The sequence below is a fragment of the Berghia stephanieae genome, chromosome 8 (genome assembly GCF_034508935.2).
Source record: "Berghia stephanieae isolate SIO BIC M18660-M18661 chromosome 8, UCSD_Bste_1.3, whole genome shotgun sequence".
Taxonomy (NCBI): Eukaryota; Metazoa; Mollusca; class Gastropoda; order Nudibranchia; family Aeolidiidae; genus Berghia; species Berghia stephanieae.
The window spans coordinates 790,152-810,646 of record NC_088367.1 but is presented as its reverse complement, the minus strand read 5'-3'; the positions used below and the strand labels follow the sequence as shown (position 1 = coordinate 810,646).

The 20,495-nt window shown below is 37.6% G+C and overlaps 1 long non-coding RNA gene across 1 annotated transcript; it reads right to left on the bottom strand.

The window, feature by feature from the left end:
* Positions 1–1,746: 1,746 nt before the first annotated feature.
* On the bottom strand, positions 1,747–9,145 carry LOC144977989 (uncharacterized). The gene is made up of 3 exons (XR_013646447.1): positions 9,104–9,145; positions 5,144–5,403; positions 1,747–4,668 (listed from the first exon to the last, which is right to left on the bottom strand). It is a non-coding gene; the product is annotated as an uncharacterized LOC144977989 (long non-coding RNA).
* Positions 9,146–20,495: the final 11,350 nt, after the last annotated feature.

Sequence of the window (20,495 nt, the reverse complement as noted above, 5' to 3'; positions counted from 1 at the left end):
CATTTGATACCAAATATGATGTGTTTGGAGTATTTTGAAAATTGGTCAAAATGGGCCCCAAAATGAAAACCCTCTGAGACCCTTTGTGTTTTCCGCCATATGAATATTTCAAATTTGAAATAAGTGATGGAGCAAGAGCTTTTGTGTCATAAGGGATTGCCATGTATTTTTTATCACAAATCGTCAAAGTGGCATCATGCAACATTGTATTGAAATTCCACTTTGGAGTTGGGTCCTGTAAAGATTTATTTTGTTTCATTTAGTGTTTTATTTAGGGCAAGCCAATGGCACAGCGAGTTATCATGCTTGCATATGAATCAAAGTGTCATGGGTTCAATTCCCAGCAGATTTGTTATTTCTGGGATTCATGGGTCTCAAGATCAGAAGATAAGATTACACTTGGATGCATTTCATGGTTAAAAAAAAAAAAAAGAGCCAGAGACCGGTAATTATATGATGCAAATTTTACATTAAAAATCAATTGATATCGTATCATATTAAAATTGATATAAATAGAATTAAAATCATTATAATTTCATAACAATTCACCTTTAAAAAAAAACACCACTGTGTTCCTCCTCATTAAGTTTGTAATGGGTAATCTGGACTTGAAGTGCAACTTGTGAATTCTATACTTCATTTAATTCAAATTTATCAACAATTTTCTTTACAGTAATGGGCACTGAGAGTTTGGTTCCGAATCCCAGTCCAGCCAGAATTATTATTGACATATCTGACTGTAATCTTGGAGATTACACCATAATCAGTAAGCATAATTCTTTTGCTACAAAGTCATTAAATTATTAATAGAATTTCACCCGAAAGAATAAAGAAAAATTTGTTTAAATGAGCTTTTGTATATAGCAATAAACACAAATGTGCTCAAAGCGCTTTACAAGGGGTCCCTGACCAACAGCAACATTTAGAACGGGACATGACGTCTGTTAGGCGATATTACAATTTTTCGGACAGAGACAACACTGTTAACGGCCAGGTACTCATTTTACACCTGAGTACGGTGAGAGAATGTGAGTAAAGAGTCTTTTCCAAGGACTCAACTATGCGCCGAGCGAGGCTCAGGCCAGGACCTTCCGATCCGAAAACGAGTGTCATACCACAAGACCACATAGCCACTAACAGTGTATTTAACATTGACAACAGTACTGAAAGGACTATCACGGCTAACAAGTTGGTCAAAATGGGGGACATTGAAGTGACAGTGGGACCACGAAGTATAACATAAGTGTGGTTGTGTGATTTTGTTTAATCAACATTCTTTATTTGTTTGTTTTTAATGGTTTTACGGCGCTTGCAACACATTAAGGTCATATCAGTGCCAGTAAAAAGGAACAAAATGTTCTAGAATTATAAATCCTCTTCTGTTTTTAATTGCTTGCGACATGTTTAGGTCATTTCAGCACCAGTAAAAAGGATGCAAATGGATAGTCAAGCAATTCTAGATTAACAATTCAAAGCACTAATAAGTAAAACAAAAAGGGAATGGTTCTTATATGGAATGGATGTAGATTCCAAGAGCATGCCATCGGTGGACTTAGTTTGAAGTCACCTAAAAGTGTCGTCCAGGCACAAGCACAGGTCCCCATTAAGAGGAACACACTCAAATGCTTACTTATCACATATTACATATGTAAAAAAAAATACTGGTTCCCCCTTAGAGAAAAATACTCAAACAAAAAGATGATTTACAAGGAAATAAAACAAAAATGCATACTGTTGCTGAGTCCATTGTTTTCTCAAATATATTTATATTAACACTTTTAAGCACTGACAAACAGTTTATAAGGATTTGTTTAAAAAGTGGGATGTGGTTCTAAAATCATCTCAATTAAATGGCCAGCATTTCATGTTGCTTAAGGAGATAACATTGTTCAAAAGTTTTTATCATTCCAAATTCTGACTTTGACCTGAAGACTATGTGGGATCAGAGAAGTTTCAAAATGAAATGACGTTTTTGATTTCAGCACCACTTGATTTCATAATGTGGCCAGTTTCATAATTCACAGATATAATCATGTTTTGTTTCAATGCAGTGAAAAAGATGTTCTAAAGATTTTTTTTCCTCCACAGCTTCAACACTAGCCAGACAGATGGATATGAGTGAGATTAATGAAATCAGTTTTGTTGATTGCTCTGTGGTGGAGTCAGTAGTTGTAGTAGATGATTTGACAATAGAAACTCTTCCCCATACACCAGAGGAGTGGAATGCCTCAGATGGCATCAGCCAAAGATTACGACAAGCTGGCCCCAAGAGGAGATGACAGATCACTGACAATCCATTAGTGGATCAATGGCTGCAGTCGGAAATACTCCATTATAAAAAAAACCCAACTCCATTGTTGAACAAAATACCATAAGAATTGAATACATGAAATTTAAGATGAGGCATATTAATTATTACACTACTTATAATTAAATTATTCTTTTTATATGTCTTGATATTATAGCTGTCATCTGCATTTTTTGCCAAATTGGGACCTAAAATTTGCCCAAAAAACCCCCCAAAATTTGCCAAGAAATTTGCCAAAAAGACCAAAATTTGCCAAAAAATTTGCCGAGGAGAACTAAGCGTTTCAGTAAAAATTAACACGCGATACAGAAAAAAAAATTTATAAAAGACAATTTATTACATTTAAGGAGGCTACATTTATTAATTTACACAATGTAAAGCGATTTATGCGCCCAAACTTTTAGACAATCACACACACATACACACAAACAAACGTACACTTTCAGTCAGACTCATCAAAGGCCTAGTTTTCTTTTACTACTCAAAAAAAGAGGCATCGATAAACTTATTGTAGTAAAGGAAAACTAGTCCTTTGATGTTGTTTTCTGTGAGTCTACGCCTTCTGGAAGACAAGACAAGATTGTAAAGAGAAAAACTTCGCTCCACATCAGCTGACGAGCATGTTGAGAAGGCATACCGGGACGCCAATGCAGCGAGAGCTAGAACATAATCTGCCTCAGACTTCCAAAATAGGGTCAGATGTATAATTCCAGTATCAGACTCATGCTGAGGAATATCACAAAAATTGGGAATTGCAGTGTATGCAGATACACTGCGAGCATGAGATCATTATCCGTAGAGAGTAGCTTCCCTTGGTTTGGGCCCAGGCAAAGCTGCAACATTTCTCAAGTTTCGCACTTTCTTTTTCGTTATTTTGTTTTCGCTTCTTTTTTTCCCCCAAAATTTGCCACGCGATTTGCCAATTTTCCCAAAATTTGCCACGATTTGCCAATTTTGGGAAATTTGCGGATCGCCCTGATTTGCGGCTGCAAAAAATGCAGATGACAGTTATAGGAAATTAATTCATGTATGAAAATCACAGCTGGGAGCGTTCACAAATGACATCATAATTTAGTTTCTATCCATGACCCAATTGGTTTCTAATGTCTTGAATTTGAATATTAATTCAATCACATGTATTTTGAGTCAATTTTAAAAATGGTTTAAAGCAATCCATGGAGACATGTTGCAATACATTTGTCCATAGTGTAGAAAAAATTGGCCTCATAGTATCTTAGAAAATCGCAGTTAAAACCTGTCTTATGAATTGCCTTAAACCATTTTTAAAAAATGGTTCTTGAGATTTTCTAATTGTTATTTAGAGGGGTTTTAGTCCTGTATTTATCTCAATCTGTACTTTTGATAGAGCTGATATGTTTTTGTTAAAATTTACTTAAAATCGCATACACTGCATTGTTCCTTATGTTATTGGTAGAACAAATCCTCTGGAATAAATACAGATTGTTATTTTGGCCTATTGTCACAAACTTGTACAGTGGCATGGCGATTTAAGACCCTTATCACAAATGTGACTTGGGACTATCCTGGGCTTTGGCTAAGCGGCTGGTATAATGATTTATACAAAAGGTCTTACAATATGTAATTGTCTTATGACAATAGGGCAGTTAAAATTTGATTGCTCAACTCAGGATTTTGATGACCTTAAAAAAAGAAAATTTTAATGCCCCTTTGTTTTCTGTTTGATAACCGACTCAGGCATGAGAATTCTTGTTCAGTTTTCCAATTTACATCAGACCCATTCCAGAAAAAATTACAGTGAATGCACTTTAATACTTCCTGCCAAACAGGTTTGTTTTTGTTTTTAAGGGTTTTACAGCACTTGCAACACATCAGCGCCAGTAAAAAGGAGTAAAATGGGATAGTCAAAGAGTACTAGATGCCTGATAGGCGACTTGTAGTTATATGATATAGAAATGTGTTTCCATATGACCAGCTGGAACAATAATTAAAACAGTATGACATTTATGTAGCTCATCACAACAAGAATACTGCACACAGTATACTTGCAGAGTGATGTACTACATTAATGATTATATTTATTTCCTGATTAGAGAGGTTCAACGATATTTCTAAAAGCACTATTAATCAAAGTCAGCCTGGCTGCCTTGCCAGCAGCAAGACGTTCTGTTCAGATGCTCCTTCCCGAGTCCCAATAGGAGAAAAGTTATGATTGCTGTCATCATCATCATCATTACGGTTGTTTTCTTCCATGGGTAGGCCAGCATCAACAGCAAAGTTGTGGAGCCAAAAACACATAAATAACCTTGCAGGCTCTGTCAGGCGTCATTCTGAGCTCGTCATGGAGACAATTCCATCTTCTTTTAACCACTCCAATGACTCTGTTGAAATGACAATAATTGCTTGTACTTGTACATGTACACTTAAAACCAATTAAAATTAAATGGACCTCTCCTCTCTCTCTCTCTCTCTCTCTCTCTCCTCTCTCTCTCTCTCTCTCTCTCTCTCTCTCTCTCTCTCTCTCTCTCTCTCTCTCTCTCTCTCTCTCTCTCTCTTTATTTATTTATTTATTTATTTTTTTCTCAGTCATTTAATTACAATTAGAAGGGAAAGAATTACATATAATGGTTAATCTGAGTTCTTCAAAAAAAAAAAAAATGTAATGTTTATACTAGCATGACAATGACAGTATGATTACAACTATTTTTTTGGTTAATTTTCTTTTATTTTCATTGATCATTTGCAAATTGTATTGTTAAAGTGGATATAAAAATAAACCTGAAATATTAAATTTCAAAAATTATCAAAATGTTATTGTTTCCTGGAGGGTGGGATTATATGATTGGTAAAACTTACCTTTCAATCGTGCATTTTGTGATACGATGGGCGGTGTTAAATGCCTCTTCTCCTCTATTTTGGGGGTTTTGGTATTGGGGTCATTAGCCAATTTCTTAACATATAACGACTGTCTCCAAGGATCACACCATCCAAAGCCCTGCGATGTGGATCCTCAAATGCAAAGAATAGCCCAGATTTCCTAAAAAATTTGCATCATGCACTGAACCAGGCCACTTAGGAACCAAGTTTGTAACTTATAAAATTGCATCAGAGACGACCTAAAAATGGGAGAAGGAAAATTTTTGCATATATTAAAACCTGCAATAAAATCTAAATCAGGAAGTGTAGTCAACTTACGTACAGTACAGCTCGCGCACAATGGCCTCTTATAAAATAATAAAATTCCTTTTATTCATCCCATAGGAGAAATGTGTCTCAGGGTCTGTTCCAAGGGAAGAATGGAATAACCCAGGCGTCAGGGAATGGAGATGGGATGAGGGTGGGGGAGTAATAGTCATTGGGTGACCTTTTAACAACCATGTACTTTGTGTAACATACCATGACGACTCAACAAAAGGCTAGTGGGTGGGAGGCAAGTGACTGACTGATCAATATGTTGATAGTCCTATGCCTAATAAAGCGAATGATGTGTGACAACTGACTGATTGAGTAACTGTGCCTGATGAAAACTGATTGGGTAATGAGCTTTTATGTGAAGCCTGATGATGTCTTTTCTTATCACTGGGATGGTGCTTTACTATTACAAGTTTTGAAGAGCATTTAGTAGTGGTAGTGACTGCCAGTAGTGGGGTTAGAATGGATGGAGGCAGAGGAGAGGGGAACAGAGGAATAAACCATTGCATTGTTCCAACTTGCCCCTTTTTCTGATGTAATGTAAGTGGTAGAAAGGGGGGGGGGGGGGGGGGGGGGGAGATAGTGATAGTCGGAGGGGTTGTGCTTCTGTAGCTAAGTCTGTCAGATCTCATGAAAGTACTTTGTGATAGACTACCTTCCTATTCAAAGGGTAGCAAGCAATTGTTATTGTCTGTTTCATGCCATAGAAACCGGGATAAACCCTGGCTCCTTGGGCTTCATGCCTCTGAAGGACTGCTATTCATTAAATTATTTTTTTTTTCATTTCAAATATTTAAGGATATCTAAACAGGTCTTTGATGCGAAGTTGGTCCCTCTAGCTCAATTATTAGGGTATTCGCTTTACATGCTAAGGGCAAAGTAGAGATTTTTATTTGACCCCACTGACCACCCAGGAATGATGGGGTGGGTAATCTGTATTTGTTAGATCTGGTGGAAAGTTCTTTACAATAAACCTGTGTCCTATCCAAGGGGTAGCAAGCAATTACTATTGTCTGTTTCACACTAAAGAAACATAGATAAACTCCCGCTACACCAGCCTTGCAGCTCTGAAGGAGTGAAGGAAGAACTATTTGATGCGATTACTTTCAGCATGATGTCTTTGTGCAGATGTGGTCTAGTGGTATGACACTCGCTTTCGGATCGGAAGGTCCTGGGTTCGAGCCTCGCGCTCGGCACATAGTTGAGTCCTTGGAAAAGGCTCTTTACTCACATTCTCTCACTGTACTCATGTGTAAAATGAGTACCTGGCTGTTAGCAGAGGTGCCTTTGTCCGAAAAATTGTAATATCGCCTAACAGGCGCTTGTCTCGTCCTACATGTTAAATGTTGCTGTTGACCAGTGTCCCCTTGTAAAGCGCTTTGAGCACATTTAGTGGATATTGCGCTATGTAAAGCTAAATTTTAATAATTTTTAAAAAAATGTCATTGTACTTGACGCTTGTGCCTCACCAGTATGGTCTTTGCTTCGTACCCAAAAGATACCTAGTTCGAATATACACCATGGCATGTGGCCATCAACAAGCCATCTCTCCCTAGCTCAATTTGCAGCGCTGTGCTGTTGGTGACACCGGAGTTATTCCAGTATTCCCATTGAATAAACCCTAAGACAAATTTCCGCATGAGGACTATTAAAGGGAAATTTATAATTATTATTTACTTTATTGGGAGGTTCCTGTATCACATCATTCATTTAATGACGTAGCCAACTAGTAGCAAATCATGGCATGTGGCATTGAAATTAGAATGAATGGCGAAGTGATAAGAATAAGTAAGAGAGGTGTCAATTATGCGAAATGACAATGGAGTGTGTGAGTGCCTGTGTGTATGCATGTGTATCATATTGTACACAAACGTAACTGTCAATGTAACAGTAAATTTTCGGTGGTCGAAATAACAGGGCGCATTAAAATAAAACCTTGAATTAATCAAATCCTTTTTTACATTGGCTAGGTGAAATTAGTTCAAGTAAGGAATGGAATGACAACTAAAAATAATAATGAAAAAATTTGGGATATTCGAATGAGTTCAAGTTCAAGGAAACTGTACTCGAATGTATTACTTTCACTTTTTAAAGTCTATCCAGTGAAATACTTTATTTAAATTGACCGTCGACAACATCTTTGTAATGTGTATTTGAAGTGAAATTTTAAAAACACGACACAAGTTTTGAAACAACATATTACGATTTTTTAACAGCTTTGGTATAACCGCAAGAGAGGATTTTTACTTGATTCATACTAAATTAAATTGAGCTTTATATAGCGCAATATCCATTAAATGTGCTCAAAGCGCTTTACAACAGTTCCCTGGTCAACAGCAACATTTAACATGTAGGACAGGACATGACGCCTGTCAGGCGATATTACAATTTTTCGGACAAAGACAACACTGTTAACGGCCAGGTACTCATTTTACACCTGAGTACGGTGAGAGAATGTGAGTAAAGAGTCTTTTCCAAGGACTCAACTATGCGCCGAGCACGAGGCTCGAACCCAGGACCTTCCGATCCGATATTTTTCTTTTCTTTTTTTGTTTGTATTTCTTGTAATGTTTCGAATGGCTCTGATTTCTGCTTCGTATTGAAATAGTGTCATAGTTTGTATTTTACTCTCGCATTTATTATAATATTATAACGGTAAATCTCATCATTTAAGCTGGGATGAAATAAACTAATTTTCCTTAAGCCTTAAGGCAACGTGCACTAATTTGCAGGTCTGATAACCCAATACATCATGAGCTCATTGTTATAATGAAAATCTCAAAAAATTACACAAAATAATGTCCAGTGCAACAATGTTAAACGAGGCCCATATTGCATTCGGATGTCAGACCAGCATATATGCATATAAAGATAACATTCCCTTTTTTCATCCAATGGGGAAATTTGTCTGTCTTTAGCGTCTATTCCAAGGGAACACTGGAATAACCCAGACATCAGCCGCAGTGCAGTGCCGCAAATGGAACTAGGACGAGATGGATTGCTCAAGGCCGCACAGTACAACGGGTGATCAAACTAATTACCTTTTGGATACAAAGCAAAGACCATACTGCTGAGCCACGCTGCCCCATCGCCTCGAGTGAAAAATCCTATTTTAAAGATTGATTCTCCTCAGCAATTTGTCAGTCCAACTGTACAATTTTTTTTTCTTCAATTCTAAACTGGTTTTGCTAATGAAAAATGTTCCCTTTCAAAAATATTACAATTACAGTGAAAATAATCTCCGACAAGAGCTCGAAAATTGGTTAAGGGAATGCAAAATTCAATAGTGCCAGAGAGCGGTGAAAAAATTTCCATTCCATGTCATACCAGTAACAGTCATAGTGGTTTGTGTGTGATGATTAGAGAAATCTACCAACACTAACACTTAGTTTGACTAGTTCAGTTGAGAAGAAGAAGAGGAGGAGGAAGAAGTGGCAGAAGAAGATGAACATGATGATGTTGATGAAGAAGGACGAGGAGGTGTGAAGATGAAGGAGAAGAAGAAGAAGAAGTCTTGCCCGCACCGATTTAGGGTTGGATGCATGAGAATATAAGAAAACTTCTCTTTAAAGATTAGTCTAGTATGAGATTAGAATTAAAATTAAAATGAATACAGATACTAACCTTTCCTCCAGAGAAGACGATCAAGGTCGTCTTTTACAAGATAACAAATTATAAAAATGTGTTCACGATGAAAACGGAAATGTTCGTATATTTCATCGTCGTTAAACGAATCGATGGGATTAAGTCTGACCCGAAACACCCTCTCCCGTTGAATCAGTGTTCTCTGACGAATTTGAAACAGCACAGCTGCCGCCATTTTCATGTGTTGACAGTTGTTTTGGCAGTACTGTCAATGACAGTGTCATAGTCATAGTCATACGAATCACGTCATGTGATCGAGAGTAACTTCGCATTGCTTTGCTTGGCACAAAAATAAAGAAAATAAAAGGGGGTAGGGGGTGTTTTAGCTAAACAACATAATTTTCATATTAAAAAATAAGCTAGGTCTAGTTGTGTGTTTGTTATTCTCTAAATATCTAAATCTAAACTTCGAACCAAGCGAAGCTGAAATCTCAGGCTCAGACTCACTGAGTCACTCAACTTCATCAGATTTATTAGTTTCCCGGACAAAAATGTGTGCTTTCGACGATCTGTGACCTTTAAACCGTTTCCTTTAGTATTGACAAATATCAACAGATTACTTTTGTCGTTATAATTCTTTTTCTATGTATTTTTTTCTCGCGAACCGAGTCGTCTAACATTGGCCGCCATCTTTGTTGACTTTGTTGACGCCGTTTCTTAGTTACTAGTCAGAGACTAAACGATCAAGTCCGACTCGAGCAAGTGACTAAATCTTGGCCAAACTTAGTCCGAAGGTGACGTGATTTTAGTCTGGGACTAGCTTAGTCAGCTCACATTAAATCCGATTTTTTCTAGTCATTTACTAAAGTCAGAGATAGTCCGGGACTAAGCGCTAGTCCGCGTTCATTAGAACGGGCCCTGGTGGCAAACCCAAAATAAATAAAATATATATTAAACATGTCGAATATTTGGCAGTCTCCTGCCGACATGACATTTATACGGGTCGACTCACTTTGTAAAAATTTTACAAAACCTACCAAGGTACCACACAACAATTAAAATCGTCTGGCTTAGACGATTTTGAATTTTATAAAAATCTATAAAGTAACTAACACAAATAAAACATAAAAAAGGTAAGTAATAAGGCTAACAAAGAAGAAAGAGGAGGCGAGGAAGAAGACGTGGAAGGAGGGAATGAGTAATAGAAGATGGGGGTAGCTGGTGGTGGTGGTAATGATAACGATGATGATGATGATGATAATGATGATGATGGTGATGATGCGGAGAATGGATAACGACGACGACGACGATGATGATGGTGTGATGATGATAATGATGATGATGATGATTTTGATGATGATGAGGAGGAGGAGGAGGAGGAGGAAGAGGAGGAGGACGATGATAGTGAGAGACACGTGCGTTGTATGCATTTTACAAAAAACAATAATTAAAATCGTCTGGCTTAGAAGAGTTTGAATTTTATAAAAATCCATAGTGCAAATTAATAATAATATATCCAAGGTTGCTTCCCTGAACTAAGAGTATTTGGACTTCCAATCGCGTTGTTCATTAGGAGAGAGAGAGAGAGAGAGAGAGAGAGAGAGAGAGAGAGAGAGAGAGAGAGAGAGAGAGAGAGAGAGAGAGAGAGAGAGAGAGAGAGACCTATCCTTTTCAACTTTTATACCACGACCAACCTCAGTTCCAGAACATCCGGGGGTTTCTATATGCTGATGATCTGTGTCTTGCGTCCCAGGCCTCTGATTTCAAGACCATTTAGGAGAGACTAGCGGATGTCCTGGAGCCACTCTCTGAGCCCACATTTAAAGAACTCATTAAATGCCAACCCAGGAAAAACTCAAGTGTGTGCTATCCATTTAAAGAACCGCCAAGTCTAAAGAAAACAGGAAACTGAACATCTCCTGGAATGGGAACATATTGGAGAACAACACATTCCCCATGTACCTTGGTGTTACCGTAGACCGCACAATGTCCTTTTCTCAGAACACAAAGACAACAAAAGCAAAGGTGGCCACAAGAAACAACTTCCTAAGAAAAGAGAAAAAAACTTACTTGGGAAGCAGAACCGAAAACAGTCAGGACAACCATACTAGACCTCTGCTATTCACCAGCCGAATAGGTCTCACCAGTCTGGGCAAGATCCTGCCATGTCAAAATAACACCTGCCGGATCATTAGAGTAACTTGAAACCGACTGCAGTTCCAGTTCTCCATCGGCTGGCTGGCATTGTACCTCCCCACATTCGAAGAGCCACTGCTTCCAAAGCCCAGAAATATAAACAGGAAATGGACCCAAGGCACCCCCTCCATGACCACAGCCCAGTGGCGAGTAGACTGAAGTCGAGAAAGAGCTTCACGATGGAAAAAAGCATCAACCCTGACCATGCAGCTGTATACAAGCTTTCCACACTGAGAGAGTGGGACAATCATGCAAATGAAGCAGTTGGAGATCCGAGAGAAGAACTGTCCTACGGAACTGAGCTCCCCAGAAATGAATTGGTAACACTGAACAGAGCACGGGCAAAACTTGTGAGAATAACTGGAAGTATGAAAAAGTGGGGGCTGGCTGAGACTAGCTTGTGTACATGTGGATGCCCAGAGCAGACATCCTTAGAGAATGCCAGGATGGGCTCAGCTGCACTGACCATGACCTAAGAGTCTGCTCCCCAGATGCTGTGGAGTGGGTTCGGCGTTGGTGCGACAAGCTATGATGATGATGACTTGCAAAATGAATAAGTCTTACACCTGCCAACATATAAGTAAGATGACAAAGATTAGAATGTTAGGACGCTGATCTTTTTAACATCAAAGTACTTTTGTGACCCGGCACTGCTATTTTTATGTGTAACCCAGAATGAAAAGTTAGTACAAAAGACGAATGCAAGATATTTAGATAAATTGCTAGTCTATCATTGTGGTAGACGCATAGAATTAAACGAATGAGAATACGTACGGAGTCTAAAAAGTGTCCACCAATGAAAGCATTTAGCGCCATTTTGTTGTTGGCTGAGAATGTAAACATTACCATTCATTCGGTATCTAATGTCATCATAACGACACAACAAAAACCACAACAATATTAAAATTCACAATAAAATGGTTCAGAACTGCTGCGTATATTTATGCCACAATAAAGCTGTCAAAGGCACATCATTGTCGTTTCACAGGTAAGAGAAATAAATCAATTCTAATTGTATTTTGGGCTACTGACGACTGCGACGGAGACTGATAATGTTCTAGGATCTAGATAGATTTAGATATAGAGTCTATATCTCATAAGTATTTGGGAGGCCTTCCATAAGCTACTACATCCCAAGTATTCTTGTTCTAGTAGGGGGTTTGGGAGGGGGAAAACTTTTTTTTTTTTTAAAGTTTCCCCCCTCCCAAACCCCCTAGTACTAGAGCAAGAATGGAAGGTCTCCCAAGTATTTTTATAAATAAATCTACATACTGATCTGAACTATTCCCCTGAGGTAAAAATGAAGTTAGAGAATGTGTGTAATCATGTATTATAATAACCTATAACTATAATGCGTTTTCGAATTGAGGAGGAGAGCTTGCGATTGCAATTAACTGCAAAGGCCAAAGTATAAGCACTCCACTCTAGGCGAGTAAGAGTAGTGTGGTTATTTTTCAAAACTTGAGATACATGAACCGAGATGAATATCAACAAGTATATAAGTATATTGACAGGAAGACCTAGATAAAGACAAATATATAAGTATAGTACTAGACGTCTAATTGCTTTTTTTTCCATGGAGCTTGGTGCTCGATCGGAGTAACTGGACAAAGTCAGATACTAGTAGGAGTGATTTATCGGAGCCCAAATAGCACAGGAGAAAATAATGAGAGAATGTTGGAGATGATAAGGAGAGCATCACAAAAAAAGCATTCAGAGATAATTATTATGGGAGACTTCAACATGCCGGAACTGGAGTGGAAAGGGATGGACGAACCAAAAGAGGGAAGCCTGGAGGAAAGTTTCATAGAAACCATTGAAGATTGCTACCTACAACAGATAATAAAAGAACCCACGAGACAGAGAAAAAACCAAAAGCCCAACGTATTGGACTTGATATTGATGGAGGAAGAAAATGACATAATCGACCTAAGACTGAGCCACCCACTGGGAAAAAGCGACCATGCGACCATATTCCTAAAACTGAGGGCGACATCAGAGACTGTAGATGAAAAACTGACACTCAGATATAGGAAGGCTGATCTAGAGAGTATGAAAGAGGAACTGGGGCATATCAAATGGGAGGAAATACTAATCGAGGACACCGTAGGAAACAACTGGAGTAGATTTACCAGAGTACTTAACCAATGCTTCGAGAAAAACATCCCGAAAAGCAGAGGGAACCGGGTTGGGAGAAGAAATCAACCTTGGATGACGCAGGAAGTGAGAGAGGCATTACGGAAGAAGAAGGCAGTAAATAGAAGATACTCTAGAAGCAAAAAGGAAGAGGATTGGGACAAATACAAAAGAGTGAGAAACGCAACTACTAAAATAGTCCGACAAGCGCATCAAAAGTATGAGAACAAGATAGCAGAGGAAACGAAAGAAAATCCTAAAGTATTCTGGAGTTATGTAAACAGTAAAATGAAGACAAGACAGGGAACCTGTGACATAAAAAAAGAAGATGGCACTTGGGCATCTGAAGATGAAGACAAGGCAGAGGTGCTAAATCTCTTCTTTGCAAGTGTCTTTACAGTGGAGAACCAGAAAAACTTGCCAGATATTGCTAAAACAAGTAATATAGATACTACACAATGGCCGATTACTGAAGAGAGAGTAATGAAGAGACTACAAAACCTAAAGGAGAGTAAATCACCTGGACCTGACAAACTTCATCCTTACATCCTAAAAAACTTAGCAGAGCAGCTAGTAGAACCCCTAACCAAGATATTTAACCAGTCGATGAAAGAAGGAAGACTACCAAGGGAATGGAAAGAAGCTAACGTCACAGCCATATTCAAGAAGGGAGACAGAAAAAATCCAGAAAACTACAGACCAGTGAGCCTGACATCTGTCGTCTGCAAGCTCATGGAACAGCTGATTAGAGAAGAAATGGTTGATCATATGACCAAGAACAAACTATTCAGCAAAGATCAACATGGTTTCATGGCGGGAAGGTCTACAGTAACAAACCTACTTGAAACAATGGATGACTGGACGAGAGACCTGGAATTAGGCAACAATTTAGATGTCATATACCTCGACTTCAGAAAGGCATTTGACAAAGTTCCACACTGGCGCCTAATCAGGAAATTGGAACAGTATCAAATTAATGATCAGACAGTCAAATGGGTCCGAGATTTCCTCAAAGATAGAAGACAAAAAGTGATAGTGAATGGAACAGCATCAACAGAGAGACTGGTAACAAGTGGAGTTCCACAAGGAAGTGTACTGGGACCAGTTCTCTTCCTGATTTATATCAATGACTTGCCAGACAATCTATCATCTAAATGTAAAATCTTTGCCGATGATACTAAGCTCTATGGAGTAGCTAATACAGAAGAAGAAAGAAACACCTTACAACAAGATTTGAAAAAGCTTGAAGAATGGTCCGAAATATGGCAGATGGAGTTCAATGTAGATAAATGTGCAGTTCTTCACCTAGGAAAAAACAACAGAGAAGCAAACTATATAATGAAAGAAAAACCCCTGCAGAAATCCAATGGGGAAAAAGACCTAGGAGTATTTATTGATAGGAAGCTAAACTTCAAGAAGCAAATTAAAGATGTTCAATCTAAGGCTAGTAAAACACTCGGAATAGTGAAAAGAAATTTCAAGAATCTGAAAACAAAACACATGACTACCATCTACAAGACTATGGTTAGATCAAAGCTGGAATATGCTAACTGCATATGGTATCCGAAGTTTGAGGGAGACAAAGACAGTTTGGAAAGAGTGCAAAGGAGAGCAACAAAACTTATCACACACCTGAAAGACAAAACATACTGTGAGAGATTGAAAGAATTAAATCTCCCGACCTTAGATTACAGGAGAAGAAGGGGAGATATGATCCAAACATATAAAATAGTAAAGGGAATAGACAGGGTAGAGGCAGGATTCCTTAAACCAAACAAGAACATTCAGACACGAGGAAACAGCAAGAAACTGAAAAAAGAACGTTTTAAAACAAATGAAAGAAGGAACTTTTTTTCATCTAGAATTGTAAATAACTGGAATAAACTACAAGAAACCACAGTATCAGCAAAAAATTTGAATAAATTCAAAGCAGAGTTGGAGATAAGCAACACCCTAGGAAACAAGTTCAATTATAAAAATTGGTCCAATCATTAATAGATGAGGAGGAGCGAAGGAGACTACACCAAGTCTAAAAGCTCTATACAGAGGTATCCAGGAGGTAGGTATCCAGGAGTCTTTCCCTTGCCAGTAGAAAATAATTCAACTGGATAGATTGTTTTTCACTATAGTACACCAATTGTCAAGATAGTCCTAGTTAGAATGCCTCACTTATTTTCAGCTTTCCATGGATGAAGCCTGAGTTGTTGTCCAAGTGGATTACTAAAATCAGCAGGAAGAATGTAGATGGGTCAGAGTGGAGACCTACAAAAAATGATAGGGTCTGTAGTGTCCATTTTTTATTAGAAGATTATTATCTCGGCTTAGACCAAAAAAAATTGAGAGAGAATGCTGTCCCATCTGTATTTCCAAATTATCCCCAACATAAACAGTCTCCTGCCATTAAAAAGACAAGATCATCCCCTCGAAAACGAGCTGCTCCCAATTTTCCATTTGAAGATGCTACACCCAGTAAGACCCCTAAAGTTGATGAACATAATTATGCCTATTCTTCAGTTGAAAGCCACTTAGAAGAGACCCAAAATAAGTTGCTTGTTTGCCAAGAAAAGATGCTTCATCAAAAACAACAACTCAGTAGCATGAGGAAGAAGTTGGCCCGTCGAGATGTAAAAATTTCATCCCTTTTGGAAGATTTGAAGAAGAAAAAGTTGTTGAAAGAAGAAAATGTTGACATCCTAAAAGAAAATTTTGCTGCGGAAACCCTCACTTTAATTGAAAATGAATTAAAAGCTGCCCATATGTCCAAAAATAATATGCGTTTTTCTGATGAATTAAAATCCTTTGCTGTTTCCTTGCACTTCTATAGTGCTCAGGCTTATAATTATGTGAGAAAGTATTTGCATTTGCCTCATGCGGATACCATTCGTAGGTGGTCTGCATCCCACAATGTCTCCCCAGGATTTATTACAGATGTTTTTAATACCTTGCAAGCTCAACTTAAAAAGGATGATTTGATGAAGGATGTTTGTCTTATGTTTGATTCGATGTCTATTCGGAAGCAAGTTGTGTTTGACCCTGCATCCCAGACCTATGCTGGCTATGTGAACCATGGTCATCTTCAAGTTGCATCACCAGACACATTAGCTTCAGAAAGTCTTACTCTTCTCATCGTTGGACAAAAGCGATATTTTAAGCACCCTATTGGCTATTTTCTTGTTGATAAGATTAGTGCAGCCCAGCAAGCACGGATTATTAATGATTGGCTGTCTGAGGCAGGCTTCTCTGTTCAAGGGTTGTGTGTGATGGAGCTTATGTTAACCAAGCGACTGCAACTGCTATTGGATGCACTATAAGTTCAGATGTCATTGATCCTGAGTTTCCTCACCCCTTGGATTCATCTAAAACTATTCCCTTTATTTTTGATGCCTGTCATTTGTTAAAAAATGTTAGAAATGCATTGGGTGACCTGAAATGTTTGCGCCGTGGAGAGGAGAGAATTGATTGGTCTTATATTGTTGCACTTCACAAGCTGCAGCTGGAAAGTAATTTAAACCTTGCCAACAAGCTAAAAGGAAGACATATTGATTATGTGAAAAATAAAATGAAAGTTTCTCTTGCTGCCCAAACTTTAAGCTCTTCTGTTGCTTCTGCCATTACGTTTCTTCGGGATGACTTGAAGTTGCCTGAATTTGCTGGAAGTGAAGCGACTTGTAAATTTATTCGTATATTTGATAAATTGTTTGATTTATGCAACAGCAGTAGTTTCTGTACAAAAGGATTTAAAAGCCCTATTACAAAGGAAAATCTTGAGGAAAAATTAGAGTTTATTCATTTTGCCAGAAATTATATATCATCTTTATGTGACAATACTAACAAGCCAATACTACAATCAAAGAGGAAAACTGGATTTATTGGATTTTTGGCAACACTGACATCCATAGAATTGATATCTCGGCGACTTTTGGCCAATAACTACAAATACATACTTACTTTCAGACTCTCTCAAGATCATTTGGAGACATTGTTTTCAAGGATACGAAGAAGAGGTGGCTGGAATAATAACCCGAATGTCCTTCAATTTAAATATGCCCTCAGGTCTCTTTTGATGAAGAATGGTGTGCTGAGTTCCAAAAATGCTAATTGCTTACCTGCCCCCGAAAATAAGCTTTTCCAAGAAAATTCATCTTTTACTGTTGACAATTCGACAAACTCTTTTCAACCTGAATTGGACAGAAAAACTATGATCTTTACGAAAACCCTTTGCCAGCCCTCAGAGTACCATTCAGATGTTTTGTATTATATGTCTGGATTTATCGCAAGGAAATTACGAGACAAAATCAAATGTTCTGTTTGTTTAGATTTTTTAGCCTCATTAGACAATCCTGATTCAAGCAAACCATCATCATCTAGTTTTACCGAAAGAAAAGACAGGGGGGATTATTATATCCATCTGAAGATTTTTATAAAGTTATTACAGCAGCTGACCTTTGTTTGAGAGAAATTCTAACTACACACAAGGAGGGACCTTTGAGAGCAGTCAATAGCACAACAATAAGTAAAGTGATAATAAAAGTAACAGAAAGATTAGGGCCATCAATTTTTACAGATTTAGATAAGCATGCCATGGAAAGTCATTTTGAAAGTGAGGACAATCATGTAACACAGATTATTAAAGAAGCTTGTTCCATATTTTGTAGAACAATGTTGTATCACCACGGCAAACTATTTACAGACAGACACATATTCAACAACACATGCTCAGTTCGTCAAAAGCATACTAAGACAATACTCTTTAAACACCTGTAAAGACTTGACCAGAAAACATCACCAACAACTTGTTATCTAAAGGTTAGTCCCAGAGTTAGACATTGGTGCTGTTTTGTTCCAAGTTGACAATTTTTTTTTGTTTTTGTTTTTTAAATTGATTATTTTACTTCTGCTTTTGTTCTTTTGACCTAATCCAGGATTACAATATCTTCAACCAGTCAACCCTATCAACATAAAAATGTGCATGTTCTTAGTAAAGTAAACTATGTTTTAGTCGACTAAAAAATATTTAAATGCTACCGTCAAATTTTTGCCTGGAGAGGGTTAAAATTATTTGTGTTGATTTTTTGTTTGTTTTTATCATGCTTGGTGACTGAATTTAAATATGTCACATATATAGCCTACTTTTTTGCTATCAGAATCATCTCGATCTGATGTTATTCTTAGTCTTTTGTTTTTAATACGATCTCATTGTAATTTCCACTACACTAATATTAATACGGAAAAAAATATAATCCTACTTAATATCCAAAGAGATAACTCCTTGGCCTCCTAATTCTGATAAAATTAGACTACAGCCACGTCACACACACACACACACACACACACACACACACACACAGCGGCTCGCCTGTGCTCAAGGATTCTAAATAAAGATTTTTCTCTCAATAACTTTAGTAGTAGTAGTAGTAGTAGTAGTAGTAGTAGTAGTAGTAGTAGTAGTAGTAGTAGTAGCAGCAGCAGCAGTAAAATGTGGAATTTCCCCCTCTAAAATAGCTTTTAATGCCGGTAAACGATAATTCTAACTGTAATGCTAAACCACTGAACTATCGAGTCCAACTCTACTCATGTGAATTACGTGTATGTGAAAAAAAAAAAAAGGGGGGGGGGGGGCAGTTTCGTCGCGCTGATGGAGTGAATGTGATCGTCATCACTACACACATAGACAACAGAAACAATTAAAAAACATGACTATGACACGCAACCACTCACACATGAGGCTATACTATTTATCCTTTTCTCTATATAGAACAGGACAAGACAAACAATAGTTTGACTCTCTCTCTACCCTTCGCATTGATGTTTGTCGTTTGATGAGTTCACCTCTCGGTCGACCTGTCAATATTCCTTTTTGCCGGACGTAATCATTAATAGAATGTTATGTGGTTTTGACCGTGAAGAAAACCTTAAGAAGTCACATTTATATCATTTTAGAGAGATCGTTTTGAATAATTTTGAGTTAAACGAGCGAGCAGCAACTGGTTTTCATGAACGGCCGATCAGCGCTTGTTTACTATAGTAACGCGATTCCCAGCCAACAGCAAAATGGCGGATTTTTTTCTCATCGAGGCCGCTGGTTGGTTAGCCAATCAGAGCACCGTACGGTTTCCATTGGGTAAATTCCTTGGGTAGACGTAAATGTATTAAACTTACATATCCAATAACCTGTAGGTTACCAGAGAAGGAAGGGCGCACAAGTTCATTGTAATTTGAAATTGAGGAGTTGGAGTTGGAACAAAGTTGATTTGCATTGAGTCAGAATTCAATCAAGTCTTAGATTGAAAGAAAAAAGCCCAAATAAAACAAGAAACAAAAAAAAAAAAAAAAAAAAAAAAAAAAAAAAACCCCAACAAAGCTACAGCGTGAACCAGAATGAATAAAAAAAAAAAAAGGACAGTCTTTAAACTGTATCAATGGAAATCACATCTTGCATATATATAAGACCTCTAGTGCTATTGTGAGGACTGGTTCTCAGTCTCACCCGTCCTGTTGTATCTGAGGGCCATAACACAACTTGTGAAATCCAAATAAATTTAAAACAGATTATAAATTTATATCACTTTTCTTGTCATTTCATTCATACTCGAGTTTCTATTTGGGACATATATGTTTAGAAGGTCTTTAATATGGGAGGGTCTGCTTTGGTGTATTTGAGTCCTCTGTCCCTCTCTACATTCAACACTTACTCCAACCATACGTACCTCTGAGAAATCTTAGATCCCACGATTCAAAATTGTTAATATCTCCGAAAACTAAACTTAAGTATTTTCGTGATAGGTCCCTTATGAAATCGGACCCACGATTTGGAATGATCTCCCTCAATCTGTGAGATTCTCGAGCTCAATAGACATTTTCAAAAAAGCCCTGAAAACACATCTTTTCAGGAAATATTTACTTAATTGAATTTTAAATGTATTGTATGTGACATTTATATTGATGATGTATTGATGCCCTTTTATGCTCTTAATTGTTTTGATACCTTGGTTGAATTGTTTTTGTTGTTGTTGTTTTTTGTTTTGTTTGTTTGTTGTTTTTATTTTTTGTTTTTGTTTTTGTTTTTGTTTTTTTTAAGCGCTTTGAGGTATCGACGAAA